The following is a 6,189-nucleotide window of genomic DNA, read 5'->3' on the forward strand; positions in this document are numbered from 1 at the left end:
TCCGAGGTCCGGAGGCCAGCGTGTGGGCGTGGCCTAGTGTCAGGGGTGTGGCCTTTCGCGGGGCGTCACCAGGCTCAAACTCCAACCTACGCCTCCGGAGGGGGCTGGAGGGAAATTCCCTGTTCCCCGGGGTCCGGTGCCTGACGCCGCCTCTCTCCGCTGCGCCGGCGCGTCCTCCGCAGCTGCTGCTGGTCTGGTGCCAGGTGACCTCATGCCTCGGCCAGCCTGGGGAGGCAAGGAGGCGCCTCCTGCCTTCTCCCCCGCTGCTGCCGCAGGACTCATCGAGCTTTCCTGAAGTAGCCACCTCCCCAACGCCCTTGGATAGATAAGGCGCGGCTGCCTTTTTCAGAAAAACTTTTCCCAAAGTTTTCATCATCTCCTTTGAAATACATTACTTTTTTTCTTCCTCTGACTTTGTTTTTCCTGTTTTGACTGAGACCCTTCTACATTGGCAGCTACCATATTCTCACGTATCTGTGTGGCCTGGCTTCGTGTACCAGGCTGAGAGCTGGGCCCTCGACAGTGAGCAGTGGAGCCGGGACCTTTCCCTGCCCCCGGAGCTTAAGCCTGGAACTAAAGCCCCAGTTCCTGAAGGCCATTCAGACCCCCCCCCCGCCATTGTCCGGGGGTTTTCCTTCCTGGACAGATTGTTTTCCCGCTCTCTTGGCAAACCAATGTGCCTCAGAGTCGCAGGAGTTTGCTGCACACCCACTCGCTCTATCAGATTCTCGGGGGAGGAGAGAAATTCATATTTTAGGCAGCACCCGGACAGTTCTGAAGGCTGTGGGCCTCAAAAAGGAAAAAGCAGCCGGGCATAGTGGTGCACGCCTGTAATCCCAGCACTCCGGAGGCTGAGGCAGGAGGATCACTGTGAGTTCGAGACCAGCCTGGGCTACATAGTGAGTTCCAGGTCAGTCTCAACTACATAGTGAGACCCTGTCTCAAAAAAAAAAAAACAAAAAAAAGGAAAAAGCTGCCCTGATCCTAAGGCCTTGAGGGCAGGTGCGGGAATGGTGTGAATCAGGCACCCTGTATCTGGGCCTAGTGGGTTGCTATTGATGCCTGGGGCAAATGTCACCTCCTTTGGAAATTTCTTTGTGCCCTCATCTGACTTTCTCTAACACCTGTCTTGCAGGAAAAATGAAGTCAGAGGAAGAAGAAAAATAAAACTTTCGAAGGGGATGACCCTGTTTCCCCGGTTTGGCTAATTCCTGAGTTCTGGAAGGGCCAAGGTGGGATATCACTAATGCGTGCACATATCCAAGTGTTTGAAAAGATTGAATGAATACAGGAAAATACAGTGAAACCTGCAACCCCCCTCCCCCACGCAAGGCCAAAGTAAGTTGTTCACAGTTCTTACAGGGACTCAAAGGACCACTGATTAGAATTACATGCTCTGTAATTGTGCCTGTAATCTTCAGCACTCTGGGAGAGTAGGGCAGACAGATCCCAAGTTCAGGCCCAACTTGTACAATCTGGCAGTTTAACAACTGAACCAGGTCCCATCTCAAAAAAATTTAAAAAGTGCTTGAGATGTGGCCCAGTGCAAAGGCCCTGGATTCAATCTCCATTACTGAAAAAAAAAAAAAACTGTAGCCAGAGTCAAACTGTTTTAAATTCACATCTTGACAACACAATGTCCTGAAAACCTTCAGCCTCACTTTCATTATCTAGAAGGGGGCTGGGTAGATGCAGGTCCTTGTCAGCTCTCATGACCTGTGCAGTCAGTGTTGGCCACTACCTGACCTGGCCTTGGCCGTCCCCGTCTGCCCCGGCAGGCTAGCACGGCATCATATCCAACTCACTCCGTGATCCGCTTGTTTGTTGAAAAGAAATAAATGCCAGAAGCCAGGAGGCCACCTCTTAGGTCAGGACAAAAGAAAAACAGAGCTGACTGGCTGGACTCTGAACTGAACTCAGTGTTAATTTTTCTCAGAATTGTGAACTAAAGTTCTCCTGCAGCCTCCCCATTCCGCCTTACCTTAAAAGGAACCAAGATGATGGCTCCAAGCTGAAACCAACTGAAGGATCCCACAGAACCTCAAAGAAGACCGAGCCTGGCCTGAGGCAAGGCTTCCGGTTCTCCCAGATGTGCATGCAGGCTATAGGACGCAGTTGGGGTCAGTGAGTGTCCCACAGGCTGTCCCCCCAAGATACAGAGATGACTGGACCCCAAAGGGGAAGCAGAATAGGATTCCTCAGGCTTCCTTGTCTCAACACAGCTCTGAGCTAGGAGGAAGCCAGTGGCCCTCACCCTCCACAGAGCTCCAAAGGACTGTGACCTCCAGGACTCCCCTGCCCACCAGGAAACCCCAGGAGAAGCTCAGACCCTGAGCCGGTGCTTGGAAACCTGGGCACACTCACTCCTTGGGTCCAACTTGTACCCTGTGTGGCTCCCATGGATGGGGACAGAGAGTCAGGGGCACAAGAGTGGAGATGTTTGTGCAGGGAGGCTTCACAGTACATTCCATTCATGTCCCCTTCCAGCTCTGAAATGCAAGCCGATTTTGCATCCTGTGCTCCTATTTGTTTTTATAATCCAGGAAGCAAGTTTAAAGATGGGTGGAGATGTTCTTCACACTCTCTGACCTCATCGCCAGGGCTCTCCCCTTTGTTCTCTACCCCAGCCACACCTGTCTCCTGGCTATTCCTGTTGCCTCTGGGTCTTTGCACTTGCTATATCCCTCCCTCCACCTTTCTTCTAGGATTTCCACAACTGTCGCTCTCTAGCCTCCTCCGGTCTTGGTGGAGCTGTTCCCTTCTCAGAGAGGGCTCCCCATATGCCACCCCAGGCCGCACCACAGACTGCTATATTCTCATTCATCTTCTGCCTCATCTCTCTCCATAGCACTTGTATCCTCTAATATATATTTTACTTGTCTGCTCCTTGTGTGTGGCAACCCACACACACATATATATGAACGTAACTCCTGTACAGCAAAGATTTGTGCTGGCTTTTGTTGATAGCTGAGTTCCTAACTTACAGGATAGCTCATCAATAAAAACTTAAGGAATGAGGGCCAGACATAGCGGTCCATGCCTCCCAGCATCTGGGAGGCTGAAGCAGGAGGATCACTGGGAGTTGGAGGCTAGCCCGGGCTACATAGTGAGTTCAAGGCCAGCCTGAACTACATAGTGAGAGACCTTGTCTCAAAGAGCCCAAACCACAACAAAACAAAATAGAAACAAAAAGAAAACAACAAATTTTTAGAGGGAGTGACTGTGCCACATTTACACTGTGGGCTCTTGTGCCTGAGAACAGTTCTACGCTCCTGTGTTTCTTATGATAGCCACTTCACTGAACCCTCATCAGCCTCCCCATGGCTACAGCAGGGAGTATAATAGAAGCTAACTCATTAAGTCATTGAGAGAATTGACTGAGGTAATGCCTATAAAGCCTTTAATAATAAACACAGTAGGGCCGGGGATTTAGCTCAGTGGTTCTGCCACCTGCCTTGCAAGCACAAGGACCCGAATTCAATCCCTAGTACAAAAAAAAAAAAAAAAAAAAAAAAAAAAATTACTAGTACTAATAATAAACACAATAAATGTTAGCTACTGTTACCTCATATCAAATCTGCTTCTTCTTGGGTATACTGTAACATTCTTGGAAGAAGGAACCTTGTCATCAAACACAGTTTCTCTTGAACAAAATATTTCTCAAAATGTAGCTCAATGGTAGAGCACTGGCCTGGTGCACACAAGCCCTGGGTTCAGTCCGTGGCACCCCCAAAAAAATTTAAAAATCACCTCCCGTCTGTGCGATTTCCTTGTATAAAATGATAGCTATACTACCACCCTTGTAGGATTGTTATGGAGATTGAACCAGTTAATAAAGGTAAAGCACATAACACATAAGTGCTCAACAAATTTTCATTATGATTTATGCTCTCCTATGCCTGACTCAGTGCCTGGTGACTCAATCCAATCAGACTGAGTAAGAGAATAAATATAAACTTCAAGCATTGCCTTTTCTCCTCCCATCTCCCAAATTTTGCATTGCTGTTTCTTTCACCGCATCTATCAGATAATAGGTGCTCAGTTAAGTTCTGCTGGTGCACATCAACCTGGCTATGGAAAAAAAACTTGGCCTCGCACCTCAGCTGTTTCCCTACACGGTGAATTGGGTCCTATACAACCCTGCTGATTGTGGCTTAGCCATAAATTTGGCTGAAGCCCCAGCCTTTCCAGTCATGCTGTAGATCCGCGGGCTCCTCTGGAGGAAGCAAGTCCCTGAGCAAACACCGGAGCTGGTGACGCGCTTCAGTTCAGCTCTGCTGGGCTCTAAACCAAGCTCCGGTGGATCCGAGGACCCAGAGGCCTTTCCTGGCCTCAAGCCCACGGACCTTCATTGTGCACTGTTTACAACAGGAAAACAGTGGAGAACACTGAGGCTCAAGGAAGTGAAACAGTTTGCCTAGGGCCACCCAGCTAGTAAGTGGCAGAACCTACAATCAGATCCAAACCTCCTGTCCTCACTGCCAGGGCTTGGGACACTGGCCTGTGGACTTCTTTATGTGACTAGACAGGGTGGCACATACAGGTGTTCGCATAACACAGGCTCTCAAAAATAACCATTTTTGGATTTTTCTGCACAACCCTCTACCCAACTCTGTCTCCTTCATGGTCCTGAGATCAAAATATTTCACGCCAACTCCCCCAGTTCATATCCCAACCCTGCACTTACTAGGTCAGGCCTTTCACTCTTAGTCTCTTCTTCTAAACTCTTCTGGGAAGTAGGGAGGGAAGGTAGTATCTGCCTCCAGGGAAGGTAGGACAAGCCTTCACATCAAAAGGAAGTTATCAGCAGGGTGGAGGCTAAGGCAGGAGGATTGAAAGTTTGAGCCCAGCCTAGGCAACTAAGCAATTTAACAAGATCCTGTTTCCAAATAAAAAAATATAAAGGTGGGGGGCGGTAGCTTAGTGCAAAGGCCTGGGCTCAATTCCCTGTACAAGCAAAACAAACAAAACAAAAACTTAGCAACAAAGTATCCAGGTAAAGCACAGTGGCACACTCCTGTAATCCCAGCACTTGGGAGGCTGAGGCAGGAGGATCGTTGTGAGTTTGAGGTCAGCCTGGACTACATAGTGTATTCAAAGCCACCCTGAACAACATAATGAGACACTGTCTCAAAAGCAAAGCATCCATAGGCACAGAATCTCCTGGGACAGCTGTCTTCCCTTTAGTTCCAAAGGAAATCTAGCATCACAATAAGAAAATTCTTGAAAGCAACTGGATAAAAAGTTAATGCTTTTTTAAAAATCAGAGGTCTGGGCCGGGTTTAGCTCACCGGTTCGGTGGCCTGCCTCACAAGTGCAAGGACCTGAGTTCAATCCCCAGTACCACAAAAAAAAAAAAAAAAAAAAAAAAAAAAAAAAAATCAGGGATCCGAAGCCAGGCATGGTGGCACACGCCTGTAATTCTAGCACACAAGAGGCTGAGACAGGAGAATCACTGTGAGTTTGAGACCAGCCCGGGCTACAAAGTGAGTTCCAGGTCTCAACTACATAGTGAGACCCTGTCTCAAAAATAAATAAATAATAAATAAATAAAAATCAGGGGTTGGGCATGGTGGCTCACTCCTGTAATTCCAACTCCAGGAGGCTGACGCAAGAGGATCACTGTGAGTTCAAGGCCAGTCTGGGCTACACGGTGAGTTCAAGGCCAGCCTATACTACAAAGCAAGACCTTGTCTCCAAAAACCAAAACCAGGGCCAGGGATGTAGCTCAGTGGCACAGCACCTGCCTGGCAGGTGTGAGGTCCTGAGTTTGATCCCTGGTACCAGAAAAAAAAAGAGAGAGGAGGTGGCACTGGAGGATGTAAATCAGTGTAAAGCCCTTTCCTAGCCTGCTCCAAATCTTGTGTTCCATCCCCAGCCGACCAAAACAAAACAAAGCAAAAAGTAGAAGAAGAAAAGATAAGAGCCTCTGAGTGCAGGTAAGCCTAACCTTGTAGAGGAGACGGTTGCCTTTCCAGTTCTGCGCAGGGAGCTATGAGACCTCAGGCAGGGCTTACACTCCAGCACCATTTCCTTTCCTTGCGTGTCACACAGTGGGATTCGAGCAGGAAAAAGACAAGTACCCGGGTCTCCTCTCTTGTGTCTGACTCCTTTCCTCCCAGCTCTGGTCTCACCAGCAGCTGAAGATCCAGCTTGTGCCCCCCACCTCTCTCTCTCTCTCCCTCCCCC

Source organism: Fukomys damarensis, unplaced genomic scaffold (genome assembly GCF_012274545.1).
Source record: "Fukomys damarensis isolate Sample0158 unplaced genomic scaffold, DMR_v1.0_HiC HiC_scaffold_23, whole genome shotgun sequence".
NCBI lineage: Eukaryota > Metazoa > Chordata > Mammalia > Rodentia > Bathyergidae > Fukomys > Fukomys damarensis.